General features: G+C 39.9%; 1 non-coding gene across 1 annotated transcript; it reads right to left on the bottom strand.

Annotated features, from left to right (window-relative positions):
* Window positions 1–336: 336 nt before the first annotated feature.
* LOC124968938 (U6 spliceosomal RNA) lies at window positions 337–443 on the bottom strand. Its single transcript, XR_007105891.1, has one exon. It is a non-coding gene; the product is annotated as a U6 spliceosomal RNA (small nuclear RNA).
* Between the last annotated feature and the right edge of the window lie 12,511 nt (window positions 444–12,954).

Below are 12,954 nucleotides of genomic sequence, written 5' to 3'. Positions count from 1 at the left end.
TGTTCATGAAGGGAATGCTCTGAGAAGAGAGAATCCATTTTATCTTAGAGACAGAAGCAGTATAATTTGAGTGGCCCAGATGTTGAGACACTAGATTCAGAGAAAGAATTTCTGGCCTACTAGTTGCTTCCATAAGAAATATTTATACAATTTTAATACTGTAAATGCTGTTTGTTCATTTTCAATCCATGAGTCAACCATGGACAAATAAGTCAATATTAAATTTTTAAAATTTTTTTTTTATTGTAAACAAATGGGATACATGTTGTTTCTCTGTTTGTACATGGCGTAAAGGCATACCATTTGTGTAATCGTAAATTTACATAGGGTAATGTTAAAAATATGGAACGCTTCACGAATTTGCGTGTCATCCTTGCGCAGGGGCCATGCTAATCTTCTCTGTATCGTTCCAATTTTAGTATATGTGCTGCCGAAGCGAGCACTTAAATTTTGATATAGAAGTAAATATAAAAGAACTATATTATAGGCACAGAGTGGGGAAGAAATGGGTGGGGGAATGTTAGGTACATTGACACTTATTCTTTTGTGTAGAAGAAAAGTCAGGAAATATGGCCTATATGATGAAAAAAGAAATGGACATGTAAATACAGATAGTCAGTAGAACTAACGTACACATTTCAGAATTGAGAAGGAGATAGGAGCATAAATGAGCTTAATTCTCATGTCTTACAGGAAAGTCAATAAACATCGTCTAAAGTTATAAATCAAGAAACAGGAATGTGTATATTATCTAGGTTTGTGGAGATAACCATCAAGAGAAATAAAAAATAAGAAGAACAGGAAACATTTTAAATAGTTGACCTTAATAATGAGGTCGGGGTGATGAAGGCAGTGTCTGACAGGAATCTGTTATTTTTCTCTGTAAGACTTTTGCACCAATTTGGTACATGTATGTGTATGAATTTTATAGTAATTAAAAAATAAAATGCCATTTATCAGAAGAGGACACACGGATGGCCAATAGGTATATGAAAATGTGCTTAATACCACTAATCAACAGGGACATGCAAATCAAAATCACAATGAGGTGCTATATTACTCCAGTGAAAATGAATACTGTCAAAACAACAAAAGACAGCAAAGGCTGGCAAAGATATGGAGTAAAGAGAGCATTTTTGCATTGTTCCTGGAAATGCATATTGATATAGCCATTTTGGAAAAGAGAAAAATAAAATATAGAACTACCATATGAGCAAGTAATTTCACTTCTGGGTATAGAACCAAAGAAACTGAAATCAGTATATTGCAGAGACACCTGCATTCCTGTGTTTATTGAAGCACTTTTCACAATGGCCAAGACATTGTGTCTATGGATGGATGGACAATGAAGAAGATGTGCTTATATAATAATGGGTTATTATTCTGCCATGAAAAAGAAGGAAAGGCTGCTTTTCAACAATACAAATGAGCCAGGAGGTCATTGTGCTAAGTGAGATGGACCAGACATAGCTTCCACTTACATGCAGATCTAGAAAAGCCCAGCTGAAGGAGTCAGAAATGGCATGGGGGTCATGAGAGCCTGGGGGAGGGGAATATATGTCAAAGGACACAACAATTCAGCTAACTGTGTTAAGTATTTTTCTGGACAACTAATGCACACCATAGTGACTATAGTTAATAATATTGTATTGTACAATTGAAATTTGCTGAGTCTTTAGTGTTCTTAGCACATGCATAAAAATGATAACTATGTAAGATGAGGTGATGGATATATTAATCAGCTTGACTGTGGCAATCATTTCATAACACAAAGATACTGGAATGTTACGCTGTTAAATATATATATATATATATATATATATATATATATATATATCAAGTATACCTCAAAAATGGAGAAGAAAAACATAAAATCATTGGTTAGACACATGGGGTCATCTGTCTCTATCACTTACTAGCTGGGTGGTCTCAGACAAGTGACCTAACCTTTCTGTGTCTCCAATTTTCAGTCCTTAATAAGGGGTTAATGATTCCTATTTCATAATGTGTTGTGCATGTTAAACAAGAAGATACATGTAGAGTGCTCAGAGAAGTACTGAATGCATAGTGGTGTCTACCAATTGTTGCTTTGAAATGATTATCTTTTGAGCTCCCCAACACACCCACAAGGTTGACCTCCTAGAGGCTAACTCTTTTGGAACTCCTCTTATTCCAACTGTTATCTGAGGATAATTGTCCATTCCCTGGGGATTTGGGGAAGAGTGATGGGGAAAGAGAGAGAGAATGAAATTGGTTAAGTATGTGAATATGTGGAATGTATTATAGGGAGCTTGTAAATGCATGTGGGAGAATAAGTGTGAATAAGCAGAGAGATTGTACATGACCATTTAGGACACTGTGTGTAGGTGTGTGTGTATGTGTGTGTGTGTGTATAGGAGTGAAGGGTAGGGGCTATGAAAGTGCAGCTTGAGTGAGAACATGTAATCTAGTTGTGTATGTATAAAGGTGGAGGAAGGAATGCACAGCTTCTGTGATTCTGTGAATTTGGACCATGGATGCTGGTGAAGATCAGTGTGTAAGGATGCATGTAAGGGTGAGAGGGTGTAGGAGTGTGCCAGTGTAGCCAGCTTGTGTGCTCTGAATGTGAAGGGTGGATATACCACATGGGGACTGTGTATGAACATCCTCATTCCCAATTCTCACTCTAGGCAAATTTCTCTTGGAGTTTCAACTCATGTTGAAATTTAATCCCTTTAAAAAGGTATTAGGAGGTGATTCCAGGTGGGGCCATTAAGAGGTATGGGTCATGAGGGCTCTGCCCTCATGAATGGATTAATCCATTCATGGCTTAATGGATTAATGGGTTTTCAAGGGAGTGGCTTTGTTATAAATGCAAGCTCTCTCTGGATACCCTGTTCTGTCTCAGCCTGTGATGCCCTGCAACACCTTAGGATTTGCAGAATTCCCACCAGTAAGAAGACTTTGACTAGATTCACCCCTGCCTTGATTTTGGATTTACAACCTTCCAGATCTGTAAGAAATGCATTCCATTTTTTTTATAAGTTCCTATTCTGTGGTATTGAGTTATATCAACAAAAAACAGGTAAGACAAGGGACTTTATTAGGGACAAAAATCTTCACAGTTTAAGGACAGTGTTCTTGATTCTGGAATAGACTTGCTTTTCTCTCTTCTAAGCTTTTGAGTTTTCTGAAATGAAGCTGCGAGCTCAACCAATCCAAGCCTTAACTTAGCTCTGACTGAAAATACAAAATGAAATGAAATGAAATGAAATAGAATAAAATACGTGCTCTGTCACTTAATATTGTGTGGCTTTGGGGAAATTACTTAACTCTCTGTATGCAAGGTTTCCCATCTGTAATCTGCAGATAAGAGTATTACCTATCCCATACAGTTAATGGAACAGGGCTTAGTACATAAAGACTCAAAAATCATTAGCTATTATTACCAGCTCCATCTTAGTGAAGGCAAGTTGGCTAATACAAAACTCTCCTGCATTTTTAAATATACTTTATTTTCAAGAGCAACTTTAGGTTCATAGAAAAATTGAGCAGAAGGTAGAGAAATTTATTATATATGCCTTGTTCCCCTCCCTCTAAATGCACAGCCTCCCCTATTACCAACATTCCTTACCAGGAAGTCTCATTTCTTACAAATGATGAACCTCCTCTGACACAATATAACCACTGAATCTATAGTTTAGGGCTTACTTCCAGTGTACATTCTAAAAGTTTGGACTTTGTCTGCATAATGACATGTGCCCACATTTATAGTATCATACAGGGTATTTTCATTGCCCTAAAATATTTGTGTCACCTATTTATCCCTTCGTCCCCCATAATCCCTGACAACCACTGATCTTTTGACTTCTCCATATTCTTGCCTTTTCCAGAGTGTCATGTTGAAACTAGAATTGGGGACAGGCAGTTAGTGTAGAAATAGGGGATCAGGTCAAATCGAGGAAATGAAGGCCAAGAAAGCCATCTGCCTCTGGAAATTGGAGACTGCCCCTGGGAGAATAGAATGTCAAAGATCTCCAGAGCCCATTGATTACCAAATTTACCTGCCTTTCAGGGACTACAGGCAAGGAGCTGCTAATTAATGCCCCCTGGGCCCTTACCTGGCTGAATCACTTTGCTCCCCCTGCCCATCCGCTTCTCACCTGCAAAAAATGGGAGAACTGGAGAACAAAAGAGACCTTTACCTATAAAAGACGTAGGGCGGGCTCACTTCTTGGAACTCTAGAACATCAGTCATGGCCCCCTTCTCCCTCCTGGGAGAAGTCTGTATTATTTTTAAATAAAACCTGCTTAATATGCTTGCCTTGGTGTGCTTCTTTGATGTTCACACTTCCACACCTGAGGAAGCAGAACTCATCACCGGTGAATGATGGTATCAATGTCATGATCATAAAGTATACAATTTTTTTTCAGATTGACTTCTTTCACTTAGCAATATGCATCTAAAGTTCCTCATGTCTTTGTCTTTTCATGGTTTGATGTTGCAGTATCAGGGGCACATTGGGAGTGGTAGGGTGAACTGTGGGGTCTTCAAGGATGTGGATGCTGCTTTGCATAGGGTACCTTGTGAGGGGTAGGGTGTGAAATAGAGTTGAATACCTATAGATGTTGGGGCTACTCATCCAAAAAGGATCTTGTGAGGAATTGGGGTGTAGTTCACAGTGTTTACTGTTTACTGATGCGTGTAATTTAAGCCTATGAATCATACTGTGCATTTCTGATTGAATAGCATAGATTTGTATAAGCTGTTCCATACCCATTATGGCATCTATGGACTGAATGTGTTTATTGTCTGCATAGACCACAGTTCTTGATGTTCCAGGCGATCCTGATGTTGTTTATTCCCAGGACTGGGCTGCTTTTCTGTGGTCACAGAGAGCAGGGTGTAGAATCCAGTTGGGCATCCCGTATGACACTAGTTGGGGCTGTAAAGTGTACAATGTATGTATCTTGAATGGTGCTCTTGAGACTGACTGGCTATAGCACAATGTGGTATATCCCTGGCAATTCCTTCTTGCTTTCCCATGAACCATCTAAGATAAGCAGGGTGTGGATCACAGGACTGGACATCCTGGTTGGTACCACAGTGCACATAGCTGCTAGATCTCAGGGTTGGATAATTCAGTTGTTGTTTGTTCCCCTACCCTGTAGAGCCCACTGATTCACAAGTATGTAGATAACCAGTGATGGAGTCACAAAAGCATTTCTGCATTGTACTTACCAGGGTCCTGTATGAAATGATTAAGTTAGCCCTGTTGTAATTATGTCTGCATGCAGAAAGGTCAAGTAGTTGAAGTACCTGTTTGAGGATGCACAGTGAACAACTGGCAAAGAAAAATGTTCATGATCTTTTACCACTGCAATCAGCCCCTTGGAAAGAATGTTGAAACTACTTAGGGCTTCCCACCCACCTACCCTGGTATCTAGGCTGAAGAAACAGCAAGGAAGAAGGAGATAGATGGTGAATTCTAAAGTGCTGCAGAATGAGGTGCTTGTGACCTTGCTTTGTATGTTCTGAAGAATTCAATGTTGATTCTACACATGCTCTTAGGGAACTCAACAAATCCTTGTTCCATGAGGAGGGTCCCAGTGTTTTTTTCCCCACTTCTTTTCCGAGTTTTCAGTTCTCTATAGAAGACAAAGAAAATAACTTCTGATACCCCAGAACAGATGTCATAAAAGAGAAACCTGCCTCCCGAGGAACACGGTTCATTCATGAGCACATATGTCTCATGGTTCTACTTGGTAGCATCAGTCTCATGCTCATAAATTTTTGAGAGGTGCACTACAGCATTTTTGAAAATTTTTTCTTGGGTCCCCAAGAACTCTGCTGTTTACTATGATGTCCTCAGCTTTGCTTCCCATGCAGGTGGCCATGCTAAGGTCACATTCAATGCCCTACTTCCCTATGGCCATCTTGCAAAATGAATTTAACCCTCTGGTTATCCACCTAACCTGCTCCACATGGTGATTGAGAAGTGGGACTGAGACGGATTCTCCTGGCAAATACTTTGGTCTGTTGAAGTAAAGAGTGGTGGTGCAGAACCAAGCCTTGTCCTCAGTTCCCTTTAACCTCCTCCAAAAGGTGCATGTGAAGAAAAGAGCCTGTCTTTAGGTGGCAGATAATGTGTACTGTCTATAGTGGAAGTTATTCATAAAAGTCTTTCATCATATTTAATGGCTGACTTGGTATTTGACTTCTTAAAGGGGAATCGAGGGGATTTTTCCATTGAGATTTCTGAGAGGTATGTATCAAGTGCAAATTCCAATAGCAAGGGTTCCTGCAAAAGAACTGAAGGCCAAGAATTTAGTGCAATTCCTTGAACAGGGTAACTAATCCTATGGTGAGCAAGACATGGGACTGTGCTGAGCACTCAGACAATGCCCTGACTTCTTCCACAAACAGGCAAATGCCCAGAAAAATCCACACTGCCCCAGGGTAGGACATCAATGCCAGAGTTTTCCAGGGCCACTTAGAATAGGACGAAAGCTCCATTCCTCTTGGCCACTTTTAAAACCTGCTTTTGGTTTTGGATCCCAGTGATTTAAGAGTTTTTTTTTTTTTAATTCCAAATGGCGGAGGCAAAGGCCTGACGATTCTGGGTAGGGTCGCCACTTCCCTGAGGAGTCATGTTGCAATGAAGGAAGGAAGCAAGCCCTGGCTGTCCTGAGTGACAGGGAAACGTGCCTGCTGTGGCTGACAGCACCCCTTAGGGTCCCCACTAAGTGACTGTCTTGTTTCATGTCCCAGTTATCCCCTGCAATGTTTAAAAGGGGTGGTAGGAATGTTCTTTCTCCCCCACCCCCACACTCTGTATCTGCCAAGGAAAACAGCATTTGACATTTTACCAGCATAATGATTTGTTCAAGAAATCGCTGAGAAAAAAATGAAAAGTAAAGCAACACTGAAGTTCACAAAAAGGTTATGTTGCTAGCAAGGACTGGGGAGACAATGAAGAGTCTACATGTAGCCTGGTGGGCAGTGCTACTTAGAGGGTCAGCTTGAAGGTGGGTGTGAAAGACTGGAGGTGCTGCAGGGTCCCCAGCACCATCACAATAGCACTATCCAAGTGACCTTCGCTCCAGCTGCAGGGACAATAAGCAACTGGAGCCAGTGTATTCTACCCACACTTTAGCTCTGAGTCTGGGAACTGTGTGCCACTGGGTCAAACATCCTGTGATGTGCAGTGGTCAGGTATGCCCACTGAGAAGGTCTTCCCTGCCCTCCCCTGCTTCATCTTGCTCTTAGAAGGGTGTTTCCATCATATTCTCCATCCTATCCCTCACCCAGTGATCCTGTTTTCCTCCACCCTACAAGCAATAGCATCTTTGGGAAGTGCAGCTGGGGCTGTACAAGGTCTTCATATACATTTGCAGTATGTGTGTGAGTGGTTGGTGAGTTTATGTATAATATATTTGTGCATACATGTGCTCGTGCACATATGTGTATATGTGTACGTACCTGTGTATGCAGGTGTATATGTTTTTATATATGTATCTGCATATGGATTGATTATTCAGGCAAGTGTGTATTATATGTATATGTGAGTTTGCAGGTGTATGTGTGTTCATATATGTGTATTATGTATACAGGCATGTTTTATATATGCCTATGGATGTGCATATGTATGTGTATGCAAGCATGGGTTTATGCAGGCATATATATACATGTGTGTATATATGCATATTTATACATGGGTATGCTTACATATGTGCATATGCATGTACATGTATATGTCTGTGCCTCTGTATATTTGTCTGTATGTGTGTATACATATATATTTCTTTTCACTGGAATTACTTGGTCATGAAGGTATTTGAGAAGTAAATTGAAACATACAGTAATGCTGCAATTTCATCTCTTTTACTTTTGCTCTACCCTTACCATTTACTAAAAAGATTAGGCCCTTAGGCTCAGACCCCTTGGAAGGAGGAACAACTGCTTGGAGGGAGCAGGGCTTCCTAAATATGCATTATGGCATCAAACAAACAAGAGATTATCATCCCATCAGTCACATTCACTTCTTTTGACCAGCAGGTCAGAAAAGAAGGACGCTTCTTCCTCCTAATGGATGGGGCCAGTCTGGGGCAACACAATCCACAACTGTAGGTACCAGTGACTTACCTGCCCTCCTGTCCAAGGCAGGGTCCCAACTCCAAGTCTTGAGGGGCACACCCTTCAACCTGCAGGATCAGTGACTTGCTTTTCTGTTTCTACTCTGAGATGTGTCAGTCTTCTTGTGTGACTTCACCAGCAGGCCAGCAGCTCCTGCTGTAGGGAGCTCCTTTGTCCTTGCTCAGTGTGTGGGCCTGGCATTCTCCAGGTCTGATTAGACCTTTGGAAAGGGACACTAGCCCTACTGCTCTGTTTCAGGGAAGGGAGGGTGTAGGGAAGCAGCTCAGTCTCACATTCCACTTGTGCAGGAAGATACATAAATGGTGGTGATTCAGCAGATACCTATCACAAAGCACTGAGTTACTTTCACTCAGTAGATAGATTGTTCCAGTATATATTTTGAAAAATTAAAAAAATTGATAACATTAGAATAAAAATAGTTACCTTTCATGGGAAACATTTGAATTTCCATAAATTGTATACCCTTGCATTTTACCATTCACCCATCTTTCTGGAAGCCAGAGCCCAGAGAGAGCCATTGGGTAGCACCTGTTTTGATGGATCTTTGAAGTCTTTTTTGTGGTATGTGAGTGGTAAGTGTGCTAATACCAGCATTTCTAGGTTTATGTTACGTTGATCATCGAAGTGAGCTATGGTAGAGGTTAAACCCTTTGCTGAAGTTTACATAGCAGTGGAATCTACCCAATTAATTTGAGTTTCAGTTCCAGCTTTACTACTAATGAGCTCCATGTCCTTGGACAAGCTGTTCATTTCTTTTAAATAAGGGAGGGTATTTCCTCATCATGTTTTCATTTTTGAAGCAGCATTCACATTTTGCCATGTGGGACACAGCATCTATAACTTTGTGGATAGGTGGGTAGGTGCTTGGTATATGGTAACTGTCACAATTTTATGTGTAAAAAGCTTCTTTCCACATTGCCCATTCCAACAACAAAATCATAGTATCATAGCAACCCAAACAGATTTAAAACAGGTCATCAATTATACAATGGAGAAAGTGGTAAAGGGGAGTCTCTAAGAGCAGGAAGACCATGGGGAAAAGAAAAGAGCGTTTTTGTAGGGATTGGTCACACCCTGAAAGACAATGATTTCTTTTATCCGAGGGCATTATGCCATTTTTAATTTGTAAAATAAGAGATAATAGGAAACCAGCGTCTCAGACAGCTTGTAACAAGAAACACCTTTTCACTTTCTATAAATCTACTGGCAGTTATGATATTGGATACACATTTATCCAAAGTTAGATCTGGATGCCTTTCAAATGGCTATAGAAGAAACATCCAATTGCCCAGCTTGGCACCCTAGGCCCTGTACTGCTAGCCCACCTTTCTCTTCAAGAGCCTTCCCCTGACCTCCTGTGCTCAAATGCCTTTGTTCTACTGGTCTGAAGTCCCCACTCCCTTCACATCTTCCTTCCTCATGTTCTCCTTTCCTTTTCTGAGTTTTTTTTTTTTTTTTTTTTTTTTTAAGCCCAAAGTGATCCTGGTTTCTTTTCTGCCTACTTATTTTGTTTGGCAAATTACAAGGCATTTCCTTGTGTTAGATTTTAAAGACTCCTCAAAGTCTTATGTGTTGAAGGTCTGGTTGCCAGCTTGTGGAACGGCTGGGAGGTGATGGAACCTTTAGGAGGCAGAACCTAGTGGAAAGAAGTCAGGCCATTGAGGTCATGCCCTTGAGGGAGATACTGGGACCCTGCCCCTTCCCTGTCTATCTCTTTGCTTCCTGGCCACCATGAAATGAACAGATCTCTTGTGCTTTACCACAAGCTTAAGGGTAACGGAGCCAACTGACTATGGACTGAAACTTCTGAAACAGTGATCCAAAATAGACTTTCCTTGGTGTAAGTTGATTATCTTAGGTATTTTTGTCACCATGATGGGAAGCTAATGCATCTTGTGATTTTTCATTCCTTTGACTTCTTAATTAAGCTGTGCACTAAAAAAATACCATCTTTTGGTTGTTGTACTTCAGGGCAGAGTCTGTCCTCATTCAGAGTAAGCATTCAAGAAGTGTTTGTTAATTTGATTTTACTCTATTTGCATTCTCCCTACACCTCCTGTTTTCTGTTTCTTCTGTATATAATTTTGTGACATTTAGACCAATCACACTTTAACTTTTGTTACTCCATTATACTATATAGAAGAATTCTCCAATATGGTAGCCATTTAACTTTAAATAAGTTAAAATGCAATAAAATTAAAACTTTAATTCCTCAGTTGGTCTAGCCACATTTCCTGTGTTCAGCAGCCTCAGGCAGCTAGTGGCTAACGTAGTGGGTGGTAGAGATTACAAGAGTTTTTACAAAATTTCCAAAGTGTTCTATTGAACGGCATTGCTATATTTTTAAAGAATATATATCTTTTAAAAGTGGGAAACACATTTCCCTAGACAAGGTACATTCATATACTCACTTTCATTTTCATTGTTGCACAATAAATAAGTTGCTTATAGCAATTTTTTATGATCATAGAAAAACTATTCAAATTTGGGGAACATTTTAATTCCTTTTTCCTTTTTTATCAAACTAAATGAAGAGTGTCAAAACCTAAAATGCACTTATGCAGTAAGTTCATACTTGGGAACAGATGAAAGTTCTCTCCTAAAAAATTGAAGACTAAATAAGAGCAGAGGTCAGGGACAGTATCTCTTGTTTTTTAAGTTGGAGAAGAAAGTTCTAGACATGTTTATTATCAATTTGTAATTATTTGACTTCTGCATTAACAGAGGAGCAGAGAGTTGCTCCCTTTCAGAGGAAAGTGTAATTCACTTCAAGTTCAAAACTATATCAAACACAAACAGCTGTGCCCATATGTTGCTAAAAGTTATTTTCTAAATAGTGACACTAAGATCAAGCTTTATGTTAAAAAGAAACCCACAGATGATTGAATACACCAAGACCTTCCTCCTTACAGAAATCCCTTTAATTCATGTCTGCAAGAGCACACCTAGATGGGAAGTGGAAGCATACTGGTGAAGAAGTGATTGGAGTTTTTAATAAGTGACAAATTAGCATTGTTGGTACAGAGCTGTACAGCAGTGCTAATGATATTAGTGTCAGCTGGACATGTTGTCTCTTATTGTAATGGGCAGCAGGGGAACAAGCCTCTCTGTAAATGTCTAAAAATTAGTTTGCATTCCCTTTACATTTGACAAGTATTGGAAGAATTAAAATACTTTTTTGTGTATGCTTTTCTTTAATAACATCACAGTTAATTTCCTTAGGCTTGTACTAGATTCATGTCCTGTAAAAATCATCTGGCTATAGGAAACTGCTAGAATTCATTCAGATAGAATAGATCCTTAGTCTTCATCAGCTCAACTGGAGTCTCCAAAATGCTTTCCTGCCAGGTCCCAATAAATAGGTGGCTTTTAGGTCAGCAGGAAAATGTGCCTGCCAGACTGTAATTTGCCCTTGGATTCTCACATCAGTGATTCTGCAGCCATTTTTATTTTCTGTAGTTAGGGAGAATCCTCCTGAAATTCAACAGACCTCTGGATTATATCACATGTGTGATTACTTAACAGAAGAGACTTTGTAGGATTTTCAGGGCAAAATCTTCACATGAATATTCAAGTCAAGCTCTTAAAAAAAAAATACCAGTAAGGGGACTTTGCATTTCCAGACATATTTAAGCTTATCTTATCTGTCTCTGACTAATAAATATACCGATATGCCCAACCTGTGTAATATACAAGTTGGCTTCTCATAAGTTTTCAAATCAACACCAAGCAGTTGATATTTCAGTCTAAGAAGACAGGGGGAAACAGAGTCACAGAGTTCTGGTTTCATGAGAAAAAGGTAAAAATAAATAAGAATTAGCACATAAACTATACCCATGCTACTTGTCTTCTTCAGGGCAGGGCCTTCTTCCCAGCAAGTAATTTTTAATAAGTGGTCAACTCTTCTGAGACAACATAGTTGTTTATTCAGTTTCTATCACAGAGACTCACAATATATGAACTCATTCAGATCCCAAAGTTAATTTCTAAGTTGTCTTTTGGAATAAGGATTCATTTTCTCATAGAAATGATAATATTGACTGCAGTTGTACTTCCAAGTTAGCCAATAAATTCCTATTGAATCCACAGCATAGAGAGACTGTATTTCCAGTGGTAGTTAAGGGCTCCCATATTCCTCTGATCCCAGTCTTCTGAGTCCTGACACCTCCAGCAGGTATGGGTGGGATTAGGTGGATATTTTGGGAGACATGCAACTCTCCAATCAATCCTAGGATGGGATCCCTCCAGAAGCCAAGTGGGGAGGTGGCACCCATAATGGGGACTCTGAGAGTAACCAGGGATGACAGACCCACCTATAGGGACATTTCATCAGTCAAAGGGGAGACCCTTTACCCCACAGATGACCCTAGCCAGAAAACAATATATGGGTCACAATGACAAGGTGATGTGGGTATCTGGGAGAAGGAAACAGGAGGGCTACAGGGAAGTTTGGATGATGCACCTTATTTCTAAGTCAAATACTCCACAACAGAACTCTTTTTCCAGGGGGAGCACTGCAGATTGAACCCAAGAGTACTCTAGCATTAAGCTACATCCTGAGTCCTTTTTTACATTTTTTTTTTTTTTTTTTTTTTTAATTTTGAGACAGAATGTTTCTAAATTGCTCACACTGGTCTCACACTTGGGATCCTCCTGCTTCAGCCTCCTAAATAGCTGGGACTATAGGCATTGGTTATACTGTCCAGTTGCAGCAGAGCTCTTCAATTGTCAATGTCCACTTTCTCCACTCAACTGTAGTAGGACATAGTCAACAACCCCCATGTTGTATTCAGATTCTGGAGTGCATCAAAGAGAAA

This window comes from Sciurus carolinensis, chromosome 1, assembly GCF_902686445.1.
Source record: "Sciurus carolinensis chromosome 1, mSciCar1.2, whole genome shotgun sequence".
Lineage (NCBI taxonomy): Eukaryota > Metazoa > Chordata > Mammalia > Rodentia > Sciuridae > Sciurus > Sciurus carolinensis.
This window is presented reverse-complemented; position numbering and strand designations above follow the sequence as displayed.